Below are 20,799 nucleotides of genomic sequence, written 5' to 3' on the forward strand. Positions count from 1 at the left end.
TTTTGTCTTAGCAAATTGGCACATTTCCTGTTCAGCTGGGCATATTTGATTAAGAGCTAAAAGAAAAAGAAGAAGCACAGATTAGTCTGAAACCTACATAGCAACCAACAACAATGAATAGCTTAAGTAAGGACACCCACCAGAGAAGTGTTGACATTCTCCCTTACTATGAATATGTTGTTTCTTGTTCTACTTCTCCCAGTGCCCCAGTGCTTAATCCCTCAGTGCACTTGCTCTGTAACCCCAGCAGGTGCAGTGGGAATCTATAAACACAGCTGGTGCGTCTCAGCATCAAAACCCTTACATCTACCCTCACCTCGCACCTCACCCCAGCACAAGAAAAAAAAACAGCGTACCCAGAATACCACGCATAACCTAGATTCATGTTGCTAGCTTTTTTTCTTCTTCTTTTTTTTAACAGGGGTGCATGCAAGAAAAGGGTTGATGTCAACTAAGTACAAGTACTCTGGAGTAATATTTTGTTGAGGTTAGGTGGTCAGTGTCATGGCATTAATATAAAACATCTGGTTGTTGTGCAAGAATGATCATGGTCATGCTTTTAAACTTTAAACCTGACACTTTTAACTTGCCTCACCTGATTTTCTTCTTTATTTCTATCAGAATTACAGTTTACTCACAACAGCAAACACATTGCTTTGGTGTATTTTCTTAGTCTTATACCTACAAAATGTTAAATATCAGAGTTTAGAAAAATTAGAATGCTAAAGAGTTCAGTCCTGTATGAGTCGTCAACATCTGTAGTTCAGAACAAGACTTTTATTTGTCATTGTTAGGCAGAAGCTGTGAATGTATAAGAACCAGACACATGGAGCACCACATGCCTCAAAAACCTCCTTGTTTTTTGTCTTTCACCAAGTGAAAAACACAGGAATACAGGCCTACTAACACTTTTGTGACACTTTCTTTATAATAACTGCCATAGACAGGGAGGCTTTATCAACAGATGTTGCTGTGAGACTCTTATTAAACCACCAGCTTGTATGGAGAGCTGGGTAGCACAACTGGACATTACCTGTTTGCATGTGTATAAACAGAAGCCCTTATGTTTGTTTCTTACACTGTTAATATTGTGAAGCAACTATTTTCCATGACCTTTCCAAACCATGAACTTTTTGAAAACATTGGAAGCTTTAGTTCTTAAACTGAACCAAACTGAAGCTAAAAACCCAATATATGAAAAAAAAAAAAAAAATTTAAACGGCCATTTAGGAGGACCTGATATTTCATAAATGCATACATTTGCATGCATTTGCATGCATGGCTGCATGCTTGATTTTAAAACCTGTGACCAGTGTTGGGTGTAACATGCGCCAAAATAATGTGTTACTGCAACCACATTATATTTTTTAGTAACCTGTTAATGCAATGTGTTACTGTGCTAAATTCACTAATTACAGTACAGTTTCAAGTGTTTAAATCATTAAAGTGTTACAAGGGATCTTCAGTTACCTGCATGCTGGGAAAAAGCAAAAGAGGAAAATGAAAGAAGCATGTTTTTTTTCTTTCTGTGCATTTGCTGCTATCACCTGATTTTAGTTTGTGTGCTGGGAGGAGGGAAACGGTGGAGTGGTCTACAGCTTTTGGGGAGTGGAGATAAGGACATTACTTTTGTTTTTGTTGCATGAAAGGACAAGAGTGCCATGGTGAAATGTAGGTTGTGTCCACTGCACATCACAACATCCACTAACAGTATGCTAACACAAAACTAGCCACGAACTCAAATTGATGTTAAATCTGAGTGCATGCTGATCCCAGCCCAGCAGACAGGCCCTGAGCTTAAATTTTTAGCAAAGATAAAGATGAGCAGTCAGGCTTATAACATTGTAGCCTCCACAAACTTGCATTACCGTAGGGTCTTTACCTCTACCTTACAATATAAAGCTTTAAGGCGACTGCTGTTGTGATCATATAAATAAAATTTAATTTAATTTAATTAAATCACCTTAAAGTCTCTAGAAACACCGATTACAAACACTGCTCTGTGTCAAGGTACAGATCAAAAAACAATGATAAAAGAAAATAAAAAAAATAAAATGTCAGTTTTAAAGATGAATGTAAAAATGTTTATTTGCTTTGAGATTGTTCAAAGAAAATTCAAATCTAGGCTAAAAGAGCTTGATTTGAGCAGAAATGCTTCGAGGTTTCTTGTTGAAGTGTTGAACAGTTCTCTCTTGTGGTAACTAAAGGGGAAATGCTGTTTGCTCCCAAGGACTTTTTTATTGCCATTAGCAGAAAGGCTGAGTGTCAGAGCTGTACTCAGCTTTATTATTACATAAATGCAGGATACACATTTTCATGATGAAAACGAGATATCTTCTTTACAAATGGCTGTAGCCGTACTTGCACTGTACTTATACGTTTCCTCCTCAAAACGCTTGGCGCCAGCTATTTTGCACTTAAGAGTGACATGATTATAGGGCATATGCGTGTGCTCAAGTTACATGTAAAGCACACATGCACTAATTAGTGTTTTCCTTATTTTGTCCAGTACATGAATGTATCATTCATTGAAGTCTTTGTGCATGGGAAAGCCTTTTGAATCAGCATGGAAATAGCAGACCCCACCACACTATACAAAGTACTATACACAGTGGCAATTAATAAATGTTAAAAAAAAAATGGCAAAGCATAATAACTGCCAGATATGTGTTTGATAGATATGCAGATGCACACTGTAAGAAGGACATTTTAATAATCTGTAAGTGTAAACTCGATTGGGCTGAGAGAAATACAGTGGTCATGAAAACTATATTGATTTCATTAGTTGAATTTTAAGCAATGTGGACCAGATGTTCATGGACATTTTAGAATTGTGGTGCATTCACTCCCCTATTGTATGCATATACAGCGATGTCACTACTGATATCACTCTTATTTAATATTCTACTTGGCTTTGCATTTTTACTTGTTAGAGTGTGGTAGTCTATACCTGCCAGGAAGCGTTAGTCCTGATTGCTTAGGAAATTCACCACTGCCTTCCTGTAATGAGAGTGGACAGAGGTTAGAACAGCTCAATAGAAGAGATAACCAGTCTTTGATCCAAACAGCCATGCAGAACATACAGGCAATACCATCAGAAAATGTACTGTCAGGAATTTTGGATTTTAAATTACACCTGATTAACCTGAAGTAAGGAGGAAGAGGAGTTTGGTGGACTTGGACAGGCTGAAAAGAAACATGCAGTTGGTTCACCACAAATCCTGTCAACTTTCCCGAAGTCTACTGGCAAAGCTTTGCACAAAGGAAAAATAAAATCCAGCTAAACACATTCATCAGTCGCTACAGCTAAAAATAAAATGCAAGCTCTCGCAGATGATGGATTTGGTATCATCCACCTGTCATTCACTTCCATTTTGTGAGACGCAGAAGTGCGAGAACAGCCCTTGCTGATCAAGATCAGTGAACAGTCTCATGTCTGCAGATGTCTGTTGTGTTATTATTGGAAAATGTGTACGACTGACATCTCAGAAGTGCCTGTTATTGCATAAAGAAGCCCGGGAGAGCCAACTAAAATCATTTTAAAAAATCACCAGAGATTTAAGACACATATTTAAAATATTTAAGATTTTGTTCTGGATCCATTTTTTTCACTTAATAATAGCTAAAGACACCAAGATAGGCATTTAAGGGAAATTGGAAAATTTCTAAACATTTCGAACCACAGTAAATAATCCATAAACAACTGTGATGTAAACTTTGGGAGACATACAAGAAATGATGCCCTAGTGTTTGGGAAGAGTGCCAACATGCCAGGATATTCTGTTGTACTCAGTTGAAAATGTTTGCTTGATCATTGAGTGCATGGTCGAAGATCTAGCAGTACCTTTTAGATTAAAAAAAACTGGCCCTTTTCTTCAGCTAATTGAAGGTAATCTTGTGAGCCCATTTTTGGTACAGTGGAAATACTCACAAGTGAATGGACTCTCCATAGATGGGTTCTAGTTGAAACTAATGAGCTAACCTTCCTAACATTAGCACTGATGGCTGTGGTGATTTTACACATTATTTTATTATTTTAACCCTCCTTTTTCTAAGTAAATGCAAATGTCAAACGCCTTTCACCCCATGAACACAGAGATTCAGCTAAGTAATAATCCTTCATAAAAGTTTCGTATGTCTAAATGTGGGTTTATCTACATTTTTATTCAATCTGGACTTGTTTTGACAAATATCATTGCCTTTTGACTTTTCTCAAAGCTGTAAATTGAAATTTAACATTGCTTCGAATCCCCCAGCTCTTGAATACTCACAAGGGTCAGCTAAAAGGAACTTGATCAACCAGAGTTGTCACCCAATTCACAGCCTGTCTCTGTCTTTCAAAACACCTGAGGGGGAAAATGATTTCCTCATTGCCAGGCTAATGGTGTTCATTTCTGTTAATCTATATCCCAGTGTTTTCCAATTTTGTGGGTGTATCCTCACTCTCCACCGTCTATTATGCTCCGGGGACGGGAAGCGGCCACTTTCTCCCCATCTTGTGGCACTTGAATTAAATGGAAGCAACTTGATTGCTGGGAAGCACAGGGCTAAGTGAAAGCAATTAAGGCACTCCAATTCTTAGCCAAAAGATGGGGCACCAATGACTCAAGAGAGAATTAATTTGTATATAATGATATCATCCAGTCTTTTTAGTCACATTTTGTTTCATGGCTCTTCTGGGCTCTTTTGTGTGGGGAGTGCACGCCTCTCTTTGCATGTCAGGGAGATGAAAACAAATCTGTGCTTAATAGGTCCACTGTGGACAGAAGAGGTCTATTAGAGGAATGAATGGGACTGGCTCAAGACATCAGGAGAAAAGATTTAAACAACGAATGGCTGGGTTTTGACTTCTGATTGAGGATTTTAATCATTTCATTCCAGTTTAGTTGCATTTCTATTTCATAAGAAGTGTTTATCATAGAAACCCCCTCTGAGGCTGATAGTCTATTCTTGTCCACCAAAAACAAAAATTCGGTTTAAGTGATTGAAAATCCTGTGAAAGATGATGTTGACACACCAGCTCTTATATTGACATGGCAGCTTGATGCTTTTCACTGGACAAACAGCTGTCCTTGACTAGCAGCTGTCCTTGATGTAATGTGATGAAAGGCCAAAATTAAACATTGGTGCTGACTGTTTGTGTGCCCACTGCAAGCCAGTTTGGAAACTGACTTTGACACAGCACAGCTGTCTGCACTCATCTGAGGATTAAGAGACATCACAGTATAATGCCACCACACAATCAACTGTGCAGGCTATACTTGTTCGGTCAAATTAGCAGCTGATTGGCCAGAAAACGTCCAGTTAAAAATGTTTTTTGGAAAACACCTTCTTTGAGACCCTTCAGCCCTTAGTGCACATAGCAACTGGAAATTAGTTTTTTCCCAGTCAGTAGGCAACAGCAATTTCAGTGTGTGAAGCAATAATATCATTTGATATATTTTGATACTATACACAAAGAGTATCTTTGAAACTAAATCCTATTCATGCTTGTAGTGGGTTTTAAGTAACCGTATAGTCAAACACAGTATAGTTAGTTCTTCACTTTAGCTTATCATTATAAAGTAAATACAGATTGCATAGTGTAGTGACTACAGAACAATCAACATTTTGGTTGGTTTTACTTCCACAGTGCAGTTCTGTTTGCCAAGAGAGCAAAATCTGCCCAGAAAACTATTACTTGAGTAGCACAGCTAAAACAGGTGGTGGAAAGGCTTTTAGTTTAGCAAGTAACTATCTGCTGCTGAAACTGTTGGTGATAAACAAACAGGATAAGAGTGGAAATGCCATTCAGATAGAGAAATCAGTGGCAGAAAATTACCAGCACATTTTCCATTTTTTAAGGATTTTTTTTACATCGGACAGTCAAACTCAATGGAGAGGAGTCAGGGGTTCAAACGCAACCTTCAGTTAACACTGTTTATGCTTCCCATCTTATTAGCCAAATACAACCATATGGTTTCAAAGGGAAAGTATTCTGTCTTTGCAACAGTGGTTTGGGGGTTGTTTATTTATGCTTGGAGCTTTCTCTTAGATTTACTATATCTTTAATGCTCTTTTAAAGATTATTTAATCTGACTTCTTTTGTTTACCTTTGAACTTACATGCCTTTGACCTTTGCAGCACAGCCATGTGTGCTGCGTGATGCATCATGGAGGTTTTATAACTCTCACAGTGAGTCAGCTGATCTTGATTAGTGAATCCATGTAGTGAAAGAGGCAGCTGATCCTCATTAGCAAATCATTATCACAGGATCAGGTGCATAACATAAATATATTTCATGTTCACGCTGCCTATATAGTATATTTTTATTTCCTTAAAATATGGGGAGATTTAAGGAAAATCACGTTGTGAGGAAACTATAAAGAATACTTTTAATGAAATTCTAATTATCAACGCATCATTTAAACCTAAACAACATCTTCCTATATGTTTTTTTTATTATTAATTTAGTATATACTTGTACATTTATAAAACACCCTCAGACATTACATTTGGTCTTATTACAATATTATGCATTATGATGAACTCTGCAGCATCACAAATGTTTGCCAAAGTTTGGAGTATTGACTTAGTTCAAATAACATACACACAACTAATTTGCGAGAGCAAATGCAAGTCATCCTTGTTATAGTTTTTAATCAGCATAAAAGGGAAATACTTACTCTGAGCAACTCTGCAGTGTCCACAGCAGTGCAAAATGTTATCACTGATATGCAAATGTTCACTGCAAACTGTATTTCTCAGTTTCATCTGTTCCTAAGTTAAATTAAGTCTTTAAGTAGCTTGATGCTAACGAAACAATGGATGGGGTATGCAAACAGCAAGCATCAGGTATCAGCCAATCACTGGGCTGTGCTTCATGAGACTTCATCCAGTATGACCAGTATGAATCATAGTAGTAATCATATTGCCTCGAAACTTATTTGGTAAGATAAATTATTGTTACATAGCCATATTTCAAAATAGATGGGCTGGGTAAATGTGCAAAGTGCTACAAATTAAATCCCATTTCTCTCCATTATGTTAGTGAGAAGATGATCTAAGCAACATACCTTAAAACAAATAAAAATAGCTTGTTTATTTTGTATTTTGGACTATCTGGCCTTCTAATTTTTGTTGGTTATAATTAATTTACTATGCACAAAGCTGTAACTGAAGCGCCGTTTTTCTGGGGAAAAAAGTGTAAAGGAGTTCAAAGAGAGATAATCATCTTCTAATCACGAGTATGATGCCTTATAGATACTAAACGTTTGAGAGCAAACAATTTTCTCTCCAGCTGGCCTCTTTATAGATCATGAAAATATACTACTTAAATCAATGGGAGACATCCCACACACAATGGCAGCCCTGCTGTTCAATGATGGCTTTTGTATTGGGGGATAATCTAGAAAGGTCATCAATCATCCCGTGTGTCCTTCTCTGGAAAAAAGAAAGAAGAAGAAAAAAGACTGCCTGGTGTAATGTGCTTAAACATACCTTCCTCCTTCTTTTCTTTACAAAAAGAGGATGCATGTCCATGTGAAATTTCTGTAAAAACACGTATAACATTCAAAAGGGAATACAACACACTAAGCACCAAGGGAGTCAATAAGGCAAATCGTTCCAAATTCACTGTCAGGCATGTGGTGAGACAGGCATTTCAAAGCAAAAGACTCCCTGGTTGAGCTGGAAATGTACAATTGACCCTGTCTGCCTTTTTCAAAATGGTGCAACATTATAACCTGGGGGAATGTGTTGTCATCCAAATGAGATAAGTTTATTTTCTGCAATGTAGCATTTGTTCCATCAGGCAGGGAGGCTATAAAGCTAGAAGGATCAGTGGGGAGTCGAGCTCTGCACATGTGGCGTGAACGAGGAGCCCGACGAAAAGGCTTGGCCACCGCCCAAATCTCTGCCTCTGCCTTCTGTGCGGGCCCAGCCTTGGAAGGCAGGAGGCCACAATATTGTGGAACAAATTTCCTCTAATCTGAATGTGCTGGTCTAGAGCTCCAGTGGGAAGGCTGCTCTCCTGTGCCCTCCCCGCCTGTCCCACAGATCAGCCCAGTTTACCCTTCACAGTGCCAACACACTGCAAGACGGATGAGATGTCGGCGGGGGGTTAGAGCTGTCGGGATCTCGGCCCTTCCGTGGACCACTCATGTGTGCTCTCAGCAGGGCTAGTGCTTTGCCCTGGAGAAAGAAGCTGAGTGGAGAAGAGCTGGCAAGAGAATAGCCAGCTCCCACCTGCATCCTAAAAGCTAACAACTTTCACACCTTTTACTGCAACCATAAGAGTGGAAGAAGCATGAATGGATTTATTTTTGTTCTTCCTTTTACAATGCTTAAATTAAAAAGAGATAGAAAAACAGATGGTGCAATCTGTCCATTTTGAGCTTAAACACCACTACAAAGAAAGCATACATAAAACATTTCTAACTGCAAGTGAGAATCCTCCTGTTGTCAAGGACTACATTTAGATTAAATGTGGTGCCAAAGGCGCCAATGGAGACAGGTCACGTGCTCTGCTGGGGACTGTATCCATCAGCTTCTAGTCATTTTACAGCAGCATGCAAGGCTCCTCGGCTGAGGATTGATTGAGACAGGAAAGGAGTGGGAGTGATGAAATGTATAGCAGATAATTATTTATGGTGGCTGTATGAAGCTCCTCCTGGCGATTTTTTTCCACGCAGCTTGTTGAGGAATAAACATTGTTTACACCATAAGTTTTAAAAACTTTTTTTTTGTGACTTGTGTTAACTCGCAGCTCCTCTTTACTCTAAAAGAAAGTTTAGCATGACATCACATTAGATAGAGATGTTTGACGAATGCATACAATTTTTTAAATGGCTGAAGTGACGTTTTATTGGAGGGGGTTTGTTTTTTTTAGCTTTGCTATCCTGTGCACTACCAAAACCCTCAAAATCTGTCACCCTCTTTTTATAATTATTACTCCTTTATCATTATTATTATTATTATTTTTATTATGAGTCTTTTCCTTAGCCTCACTGGATCGTACCAAAGTTCAGCTACTTTTTCAGCACAAAAGATGTTGACTGATCCAAAATGTGATAGGTCCAGCCATAAGTGTATGCAGCAGGAATAAGAGCCATTAAAAAGTATAAAAATTAGTAAAACTATACAGATGTGCATGCTTATTTATGCATAATTATTGCCTCTATTTATGCATAAACTATATATGCATCTGTTAGAGAATTCTCTACAGGGTTGAAATGCAAAGCAACTTGCTTAAATAATGTACTTATAATATCTAGTGTAAAATAACTGAAAACAATTTTGAATTCAGTAATGATCACTTGATAAGTAACATATGACCATTTTTCAATCTTCAGTTTGGCAACACATTGTTTAAAGAAACTATTAAAGAAAATATTCTTCAGGCACAGTAGGTTAACGTCATACTGCTTGTTGTTCTTCTGTTTCCTGTCAATTGATCTTATACTGATGTTTATTACTAACAATCTTAGGAAATATCACTTCATCGATACCTTTTAAGCACAACATTTATTTGCATTGCACTTTTTAGTTGTTTAAAAATGATATTGCGAGACTGTGAAGCAAACAATTTCTCATACTCCATCTCTAGCCAGCTTATAGGAGCCCATTCTAGGAAATTTTCCAGTTGCAAAGCCGAGCTGAGCACTGTTAAGCACCCGAGTGCACCCCGAGCCATTTTCCATTTGCAATAAACCCCGTTTGAAACAGGGCAGAACAACAGAAAAGTTGACTTGTTAACACTGGGAAAAGGAGGAGGACTTGTATGGTCTCAAATGAGCAGTCTGGGACATTTTCACGCACACTGAGGGGTGGACGGGCAGGGGGGAGGAGGAGGGAGGGATTTCCATAGCAACAGTCAAGTCCCCAGCTGTCATGTTTGGGCTGAGATAGGTGCTGTGAGCACAGGGACCACTTAACCCCAGCCGCACTTCAACTTAGGAAGTTAAAATGCTGCTGAGTGTCTGTGCTGCGCCTCACTTAAAATGCAAACTCTATACCCTGGGGAAGATAAGGGGATGCTTCTGAATTAACCCGGGGATACAGGAGCTATGCAGAAAGCCTGCTCTGAAATAATTAACCATCAATGTTTTTGGATGTCACTGAATGATGAGCAAAGAAAACACTGACAGTGAGAGCATCCAGAGAGGCACACAAACACAGCGAGTTGCCGGTTTATCGCCGCATCTCACCTGAAATATATTCACTGGTTAACAATAAAAGAACTGGGATCTATTGTTTAGTAACCCATGTAACCATACTGTCAAAAGTAACAACCTGAGGAGAATATTCCACAGCTGTGACACATCTTCAAAGGTTTGTATATTTTTTATCTGAAAAGATGTTTTTTTGTTAAAATTGATGACATACATCCCATCCTATGCTCACAAATACTAATTCAGTTTTTATTGCAGCTTTTGCTTAAACACTGTAAAAAACGACACAGGAGTGGGATAGCTCTAGTCTACTGACCTGTTATACCAAAATAAAAACCCTGAAAAGCATTAAAATACAATATTCACTTTGAGAATACTTTAGTTCTTATCATTTTTCAGCTGTCCACACCATTGGATTTAAGCTTTTGATGCTCAAATAAATCTAAAGTGAATTGATGTTATGTCTGACGCTACAAACCTTTGCTTTGGGAGACAATATTAGTGTATAATGTGGGACTTTTTATGTGATGAAACCGACCATTATAAAGGCACCAGCCTGAGAGGCAGTGAAATATAGATATATCTGATTTCTTTTAAAGGTATTTTATCTGAGGCATTTTTTCAGTAAAGAAGAATTGCTGACATGACATTTATTTAAAATCTTTCATCCACTAAATAATAATTTATTTCAAATGTCTTACACATGTAATGTGTGTTTCTTTAAACATGCATCCAGGTTGAATCCATCCCAACTGGCTGACACTTAGACATGAGATTTGTACCATACATTTCAAATAAATCTGATGAACGTATTCCCAAAAGCCTCTTAATCAAAACAAATGAGTCTTAACACTTTATAGCCAATGTGGACATTCATTTTTGAAGAACAAAGAATTGTTTGACTTCCTGTAATCTTTAACGATATGTAACACATTTTGGTTACATTATCAGCTGGATAGTCTGCTGTCTGTTTCACACACACATTCTTACTTCCAGCTAATTGCACACTGTACTGATGGCTGGTTAGAACCTCTTGTTGTTGCTTTATTTATCAGATTTACCCATGTGTCATATTTAAAAAGTATAAACTCCCGCAAAAGTCTGGAGATGTGGTGGTTTCATAAATCACAGGTCATTCACTCCAGGTATGAAAAATTAAGCCAGAGAGGAAATGCCACCAATTTAGATATCTATTTTGCCTTGTTTATCCCAACTGCACATGTGGTGAACTATAAAGTATATGACTAGTTTATAATAATACTACTAAGGATTAAACTTAAGCATAATTAAGGGTGTGCTTGCTGTTAGTGGTAGCTGGGTGTCGTTCTGTCTTTCTGAATGGTTGGTTGCACTAGAATTTGCTGTTTAGTTTCTCTGGTAGGGGCAACATGCTTTCTCTTTGAAGATGAGAAGATTTTTAGACGGTGGTACAAGGCTTTAAATTAGTAGTCCACCAACCAATGACATTATATACATCATTTAGGACTGCTGTATTCGGCGTATGTTTTTCAGTCACTGTTTGGTTAAGTTCAGCTAGCAATGCTACTCAGAATTAGGGGATGACAATAGTTTGGGCTAAAATTTCAAAATTTCTGACATTAAGGGACTGACAAAAATAGCGACTTTGTTAGGTACACCTGTTCTGCTGTTCACTAACAACCATCTTTAAGGTTTACAGAGAATCATCTTTAAAAGACAAAATATCAAGGAAGCAGCAGTTCTCTGCCTTGTGGATGCCACAGGTCAGAGGAAAGTGGCCAGGCCATTTCAAGGTGATAAGAAGGCAACAGTAACTCAAAGAACCGCTAATATTAACCAAGGTATGCAGAACAGCATCTCTAAAGACACTGAACCTTGAAGCAAGTGAGCTACAGCAACAGAAGAACACTCCTGTCAGCTTAGAATGGGAAACTGAGACTATAATTCACACTAGCTAAGCATCATTGGACAAAGGCAGATTGGAAAAACATTGCCTGGTCAGATGAATCTCAATTTCTGCTCTGACTTTTGGATAGCAAGACTAGAATTTCACACAAATCAGAAAGCATGGATCTGTTCTGCCTTGCATCAACAGTTGTTGTAATAGTGTCAAGAACATTTCCACACTTTTGTGCTCCTTAGTACCAACTAAGCATTGATAAAATGCTGCAACTTACCTGAGTATAGTTGCTGACCATGCCCATCCCTTCATGGCCACAGTATACCAGTCAACCTTCTGATAGCCGCTTCGAGCAAGATAATGTGGCTTATGACAAAACTCAAATAATCTCAAACTGGTTTCTTGAACATGACAGAGAGTTAACTGCTCAAATGGCTCCACTGTCACCAGATCTCAATGCAGTAGAGCACCTTTGGGATGTGTTGGAAGGGGAGATCAATCTGCAGCAACTGCGTGATGCTGTCATGTTAGCATGGACTCTGAGGAATGTTTTCAGCATCTTGTTGAATCTATGTCATAAAGAATTAAGGCAGTTATGAAGGTAAAAGAGTGCATACTCAAATCAGTAGGATGTTCCTCGATGTGGGGGGGAAAATGTAAAAGTGTTATTGCTTGAACGTAGGAAAGGGATGGCTATTTGCCATAGTAGCCTATCATAGCAGGCTGCAGCATCCATTAATCAACTATGACAATTAAAAGGGAAAAGCTAGATATTGGTGTGTTAATCTCTGTGCTTGAGAAGTGCCCCTAGTTGGATTTCATAAGAGGATATGAACCAGGCTAGCTGTTTTCAGTCTCTGTGCTAACTACATTTAGCTAGCAGTAGTGTGAGACATGAAGGTGATATTAATGTTCCTTTTTATTAAATAATTTAATATGATTACTTTATATCATACTTTATACCTTCGCTAAATCTTAAATTAAACTTGACTAAAGAGCTAAGTAGAGAGAGATTGTAACATATTACCACCAGGATGACATGTTGAATACAGCATATTAGCTAAATAAGTAAAACCTAGATAAATAGGCAATATCAGCTTCCTCCAAACCCACTGGGAAAAGTGATTTTTCTTTAAACAGAAGTGGCTATAGTTTCAACAGCCAGTTGTCTCTACATCCTCCACGTAACAGATATTGCTCACGACAGCCCAGACAAAATGTCCCTGTTGTTTTGCAAGGGAAAATGTGGCATTGTCTCCGGATGGCGGTCCCCTTCTGGGTGTGAATGGCCATCTAATCAAGCTCTCCCTTTCACTGCAGCTGGTTTACAGCGAGCAGTGGGCTGACCTCTGAGGGGCCTCCCCCCCACCTCCCTGTCCTCTGGGACCCTTCAACAAGCTTTAGAGGCCAAATGAGGTGTAAGTCTATTAAAAGGGAGTTTGTGTGTAGATCACAGTCCCTCTGGGGGTGGGAGCCTTTGCCTTGTCATTCAGGTGCGGCTAATTTCCTTCTGCTCCACACGCAGACATGAGGTCTGCCTGTAGTCCTCATCGGACTCAGACGAGACCCGCTGCTAGAATTTCAAATGACAGCCTCTTGGAGAGGCAGCAGGTGATTTATTAAAACAGAACAGTGAAACAAAGAGACATCACCATAATGTTATGGATTAACTATGAATACAGTATGACTCCACAGTGTTCACAATCCATGATCCAATTCATTTATGAGCCTCATAATGGCAGCTCAAATATCACTCTATGCAAATGAGATGGAAAAACAAACTGTAACTTTTTCTTGCTCATTTGTTTAAAAAAAGATATATTTGGGTGGAAATTTGTGGAAAAGCATTCACAAGTGATAAACATTTAATCTTGTTCAGAGCCAGAGAAAAAAAAAATACTAAAGGAGCTGACAAGGGAAAAAGAAAAAGTAGGAACAAAGCCACCAGCAATGCTTGAGTGCCTGCAAGATAAAATTTGTGGCAAATTGGTTGGAACTGAGGGTTGTGAGAATAACATGATCTTCTTACCAATCAGGATCCTATAAAGAGATCTGCCTATCTCATCTTCTGCTGAGATACTTTCACCCTTGCAACCTCAAACCACAGTCACAGCTGAGTGCAGTAACGTAATACTTGACAGTTACAGTGAAATCAGGACAGTGATATCATTTTCCTTGTGTCGCCTCCATATACCAGCATGCTAGATTTGAAATGACACACAAACCGTGAGGTTAAAGCGCTGACTTTTAGCTACAGTTTCAGTGGATTTGCATGTGTTGCATATGCTGTAGGGGTTGTGGTCTTGTCCAAGGAGTTATTGTGGTGAAAGAGCAAATTGTTACCACGCCAACTCACACGACTCAGTCGGTCCAGCTTCACAAGATCACAGAGTGAAGACAACCATCACCCACGTTAAACATCTGCTGATGTGTATGTGCTGAAAACCTTACACAAAATGAAAAGGTCTTACAGCAGATATTAAACTAAAAGACATTTTTACGTTCATGTTAACTCTACTCATTATTTTTTCCTTCAGCTGAGAAACATGTGCACATGTATGTAAGAGTCTTAAAGCAATGATAACTGCAGTTTCTTCTTATTATTATAATCATTATTGATTTTTATTTATAAAGCAGCTACAACAGTTTGACAAATTCACGCAGGGTGAATATTTTAGCCATGTGTTTGGGAAGTTTCAGGAATCTACAGTCCTTCACCCAATGGTCTCAAAACATGTATTTTTAAATGATATGATAATCAGTTTGACTTAGGATCAAATGTGCGGGTTTACAGAGCCAACACAAGAGCCAAAGACTTAATTCACCTCTGGAAAACTGGAAGAATTTCTTCTATAAAGTTAGAGTTAATCTTCATTTCTCATGCCTTACATTAGCTCATGAACATGCCAATCACACCAACAGAACTTAAGCAGAAAGAATTAAGGTTCATAATCAGATATCCATTTTATGTATGTGAAGAAAATTACACTGTACTGCACTTTACATAAAAAGTGCTCAAAAACCCATGTTAGACTTGAGAGCTCAAACATGAATCCTTAAACATATTCATGCCACCTCCACAAGAGGCCAATCTGATATTCAGTTGAGAAAGAGCTTTTCTGAATCAAGCATTGACAGTGTTTGTCAGAGGGGACCAGGGTCAGCCGAGCAGCATTAACCTCTGGAAGACCATCTCTGCGAAGTGCATTAGTCACATAGAGGAGGAGGAGGGATGTCCTGTAATAGATTATTGACCAGCGGGCAGCAGCCTGCGCAGCACCATGTGGTCCTAGCCAGCTACTGACCTCTTCATCACAGATGGAGCAGCCCACCTGCAGTCCAGAGCATGCAAACGCACAACGCACACACATTGATTCCCACAGCAGCATACCCCCAGCGACTAATGACAAACACACAAGTAATATTCGCTGTTTGGTTGCAAAACAGTTAGCAGGACAAGGAACCTGAGGGGTATGAAACTATATTCATTCATAGCTATAAAATGGAAGTCCTTGGCTCATCAAATTGAAAGTGGTGGAGAAACAACAATTGCTTCCATGAACTTAGACTACCTAATTAAAGGCAGGCAATTTCTCTCCGAGAGTCACACTCAGGATCTTTAATTGAAATCAAAATGAGTATCGCTGGAACACAGAGGGCAGGCTGGAGCACGAATGGGGGTGGGGATGGACACATCCTTTGCCGTTTTACTAGTCTCGCTGTCAGCTCATGTGACTTTATATTTGATTTGCTGATTGCCAAAAAATAGATTATGAAGTAAGCTTTGATTTTCCCATGGTTTGAACTTTTAACACGCCATAATATGGTTTGTTATAGCAGCCCCCCCACCCCCCTCCCTAAAAAAAAAAAAAACACTAGAGAATAAAACAAATCAGAAGATAAACTGACTTAACCCAGAAAGACAAGCGCATCTCCATCTATTGCCAATATCATCTGTGCTCTGTTTCCCTTTGGCTCAGCCTCACTTTTTTTTTTAATTGTTTGATAATTCATCTCCGAGCTCTAATTTACCCCCCATCGTCAGCCCTGTATGTTCGACCATTGTGTGAAACATTCAGCTGAATTTCAAATGAGCTTGTAGCATATAAAGTCTTTCTTCCAGGGAAAGCACCTATTTATGGACATGTTTGCTTGTTTTTCATCAACATTAACCCTTTGGGCAAGTAACGTCCGTATGCTGTCTTTTCAAGAGCAGGCCCAGGAACGTCCTTGGGCAGGAAGTCACACTGTTTTCGTTAGTCTGGTTCCTCAGTGATTCCTGTGGTGAAAATACAAGATAATTAATTGTGTTTTCAGTATCGGAATATGTGACCTATAGTATGGAACTTGTGTTATAGCTCTGTGAAAAAATTATCTTTCCATTAGATGACATTTTAAGGTCATTTTACCCTGTAATCACATTACACCATAGCACTACAATGTGCTGATCTTCTTTATTCTTGTTAAAAGAAGGATAGGTTGTAGCCAATCCCCACTGTTTATTGTTTCAAAAGAACAAAAAAGCTGATGATAATGAATAAAAATACTGAAAACACTGATTTCATCCTAGTGGTATAGCATGAGAAACATTAAAGATGTGCCTGTCCAATACCTAAAGGCAGCACTGAACAAGACCACTGAACAAGGTATGAGGTTCTCGTGCTTATATGCTGTGTTTAGTTTTCACCAAACGTGATGCCGTGCATTATGGCCAAACGTCTTCAGTTTGATCATTGTTCTAGAAGTCTTGTGGTTTGGTCAGATGAAACTTTGTAAACCTAAGCCATGGCATGTTGATTTTAGACAGATGTTTTTTTCCCTGGAAAGCCTTCCAGACAAGTCATACTTCAGTCTTTTTTAAGTTGTAATGTGAACTTTAGAATTTCACTTTAACATTTAAGATCATAACCGCAAACCCAAGGAGTCTGAATTGGACTAAATTTGCATACTTAGTCATTTTATTAGTGTTTTATCCCGGCAATACACTCAGGTTATTGTAATTTTGTATATAATAAGAAGTATAGTTAGCTTAGTGTCACACAGTGAGAACAGGGGGGAAAGGCTAGCTTGGCTCTGTTTAGAGTATAACAACCACATATAAAATGTTAATCAGTGGGCTATAAAGCTACTGGTAGGCTGTTAGAAGGAGCTAGGCACACTATTTCACCCTGTATTCATTGTTTGTGCTTAGCTAAGATAATTAGCTGCTGACTGTATCCTTATAGTATTTAACAGTCCTCTTATTTAACGTGTGACATTAAAGCAAATATCTGTTACAGAATAGTAAAAGTGAAAGTAAAATATTAGGTTCTTGGTGTGGTCAGAGACCAAATATATAAAATAATTAGCTCTATTAAGCATTAGAAAAACACAAACACTCACACGGTGAAGCAGGATTGAGAATACGGGGGCTATCAGAGCTTTGCACATTACATTGACTGGTGGAGGTCTTCACTGTTTAAGTGGAGCTGCCTGCTGAGGTTTTCCTCCTCGGCTGCAGGCCTATAAGAGAGGTAAGTGGCGGTGATGAGACACTGTCCCCTGTGCCTCCTTCAGCTGCCATTCCCTTTAAATTGAAACAGAGTCCTGCAAATAAATGCTACATTCTGAGCAGGGAGATCGCCTCAAAGTTGCATTTCATATAAGCACCCATTGGGGAATTGGTCCCAGCACAGTCTGTTTTATTCGCTTTGCTTTTTGTTATTTATATGATGAAGGAACGGGGCTACATCAGGGTCATTCAGTCTTCATTTATCTTTATATGCTGTGTTCTGAGGCAAACTACTAAAGCCAGGCTGCCTATAGCAGTGAATTGTGCAGCATGACTCCTTTCCTATGGTTCTGAATATTACAGACAATCTGATGCTTTCACCTCTTGTTATCAAAATGCATTAGTTTTACCCCCTGTTCATTAGCTTTAAATCGTATCTCTCTTTAAGATTAATTGAAGCTGGAATAAAAGAAGATGGGTCCCAAGAGTGGCCCACTGTTTGTTATTCATGTTGGCCTGAAAACGGCAACAGTAAATCCTCCAAGTTGTTGTTAAGCTGGCTGTATTACCATATGTGTGCCATTTCCATGGAGTGACAGACCCCCCTGGATCAAATGGGGACTATTGATCCTGCAGCACTCCATTTCAAGTTAATTGTGCTTGAAATGAGGTGCACACACTCGAGCATACCTGCATTGGGAAGGCTTTATTTATTTATATTTGTGAAGGAACACGTGTCAGAAAAACAGCAACTATTCAATTCACGTCTTATTCAATTTTGCTCAAAAAGCCAGTTGTGCTGAAGTATGCTCGGAAAGTGGTTGAACCAGATTGAATCAGACTTTGATCCTCAATAAGGCCAGAGTTACATATGACTACAGGCTGCCGTGGAACATGTTTAAGCAATACGATACAGGGGATTGACCAAAATAATACCAGCAGAGTAATGATTTAACATCATCAGAGGAAAACACCCTCATTAGTTTGTCACTTTCTCCCTTGTCTTTCCTCCTCACGCCTTTCAGCTTTAGAGGCTCTTTTCCCGGCTGGAGACTGAAGTAAACATGGCTGTAATATTTCAGTAAGGGTCAGGTTATATCTGGCCTCCCCCTGACCCCTATTCCCTCCAACACTAACAAAGTGGGCTTTAAGGTAACCAGGCATGAAAAGCCAAGCAAAGAGGCTGGAAATGCTGGAGTTCCTTAGCAGATGTCCTGCTCAGCCATCAGTGTGATCATGTGCCAGATTACGACTTTGAATACACACCGCAGCCGTCAAATCATTTACCCGAGTGCAGCAGCTGAAAGACTGAAAGTGGGAATTTAAACTGAAAAGAAGACGCAGGGGGTTAAATGCTTCAAATATAATCAAATCTGAAACAGATCAGATCTCACCCTAAACATATTCTCATGATGTGTTATATAACCCCAAGAAGAAAAAAGCTCCATGTCCTGCTGTGTAAATCACGGCAAATTCAGTAATAAAAGACTGTACTGAAAGGAAAAACATATTGTGAAATGAAATGAACTGGTGGTTAAAGGTGGACTGATCGTTTACAGGTTAAGGTAGCTGTGGGTGTAATTCCATATTTTCTACAACACTAGCAGCCACAGCCTCAGTGACTGTCAATGGATGATATCACTGCTGCCTCCACCAGCCCCAGGGGCTCTGCATGGGGAAACAGCACAGCACCATTTATAGAACAAACCCCTCCCTCAGTTTGTTTATGAGCCTATTCTTTTATAATAGTATATATAAATAAGTGAAACTGTGTAATGGATCGCATTAAACAGGCAGGCATATTGAGGCAGGATTTAATTTGCATGCCAGATTAGCTTGCTATTGGTTGGGGCAGTGCCGTAGGGCAGCCTATTCATTAATAGGATCTAGTCTCCTCAAATCCATTAAGTCAATTGAACCCATACATAATCTGATTTCAGAGGCACCATGTAAATGTTAGTGATACGCCTGTTCCAGGACAGGCCTTTGCACTCCCTTAAGTGAAGTGGTGTGTTGGTATTTGTAGGAGTGGGGAGGTGCAAAAAAGACCAAAATCCACACAAAGTATAGCATGTGTTGCTACCATATAATAATGGTATCCTAGCACAAAGCAGCACACAGGTGATAAAACACAAGAACTTTTTTATTCACTTCTGCTATTGTGAATGGGGGACACACTGCTAACAGTACTACAGACCAGCCAGGACCAGCATAAGAAAGAGGCTGCTTCTCCCATATAATCTATGATAACATCAACAGTCAGTCCAGAAAAAGGCTCATTGCAAAATTACAGTGCTTAACAAATGTATTAGACCACCAAAAAATGTAAGTTTTATGCCACAGCTGCCCTGAATAAACAGTATTGGTAATTACCAGAATAACTTATGTTTCTGTAATGGTTAATCCACCAGTAATCTCTTTAGACAAAATGATATTTTTAATGCTAAAAAATGCTTTCTGACAAAACAGTAGAAAAAATAGTAAAATGCATTATTATTTTCTGATCAGGAAGCCAAATTAGAGTTATTTACTTCTATCTAACTATATCTATACAGCTCAAATTTGGGTAAGAAATGTGAATTTATTGTATTTTTGCCTAATAAATACAAATATTATTTTAGTTATCAACAGGTTTTTTATTTCTAGAATATTTATGCTTCGTGTTGCAGGTGGTCTAATAAAATTGTTAAGCACTGTAACTTTGTCTGTTATTAGGGCTCATAGGAGATTATGTCAGCAGCACAGTGAGCACACTTCAGTGATTGGAGAATAACTTTTATATTAAACAGTTCTACAAAATCCTGAAATATATTCACAGACAAATCTTCAGGTTAGGTTGGGGGGGGGGTCCCCATTATTTTGGTATATCAGGTGATCTTAAATCACCTTATATACTAAAATAATGGTATCATTAGTATGTGTTGGCTTACAAACACCCGAGACATCACATGTAACAAATTTTGTTGGCGCTGTACCAAATTTTTGGATTTCCTGAAGAAAAAAATAAGACAGCTGAGCAAAATCAATAACTGAAACCACCTAATGCATATGCTCTGGTGTAGAAAGCACAAGGCAAACGCTTTTTGTATCTTGAACTCTGCAACCACAGACCATCAGAGGCAGTGACTCCCAGCCACGTTAACAAACTCACGGGTGATGCAAGGGGGGTCAAGATGACCTAAATCCTTGTTTGTGAGGCTGGCTGGTCAGAACTGAGGAGGGGAACACTGCTGGAGGCACTCAGAAGACAAGGCTCGACATAGTCCAGGTCATGCCTG

General features: G+C 38.9%; 1 long non-coding RNA gene across 1 annotated transcript in view; it reads right to left on the reverse strand.

The window, feature by feature from the left end:
* LOC120441389 overlaps positions 1-20,799 on the reverse strand; it is a 62,859-nt gene that overhangs the window by 31,244 nt on the left and 10,816 nt on the right. Inside the window, exon 7 of the long non-coding RNA XR_005614044.1 lies at positions 2,951-3,000. This is a non-coding gene — a long non-coding RNA (uncharacterized LOC120441389). The remainder of the gene's footprint in view (positions 1-2,950; positions 3,001-20,799) is intronic.

Source organism: Oreochromis aureus, linkage group 8 (genome assembly GCF_013358895.1).
Source record: "Oreochromis aureus strain Israel breed Guangdong linkage group 8, ZZ_aureus, whole genome shotgun sequence".
Lineage (NCBI taxonomy): Eukaryota > Metazoa > Chordata > Actinopteri > Cichliformes > Cichlidae > Oreochromis > Oreochromis aureus.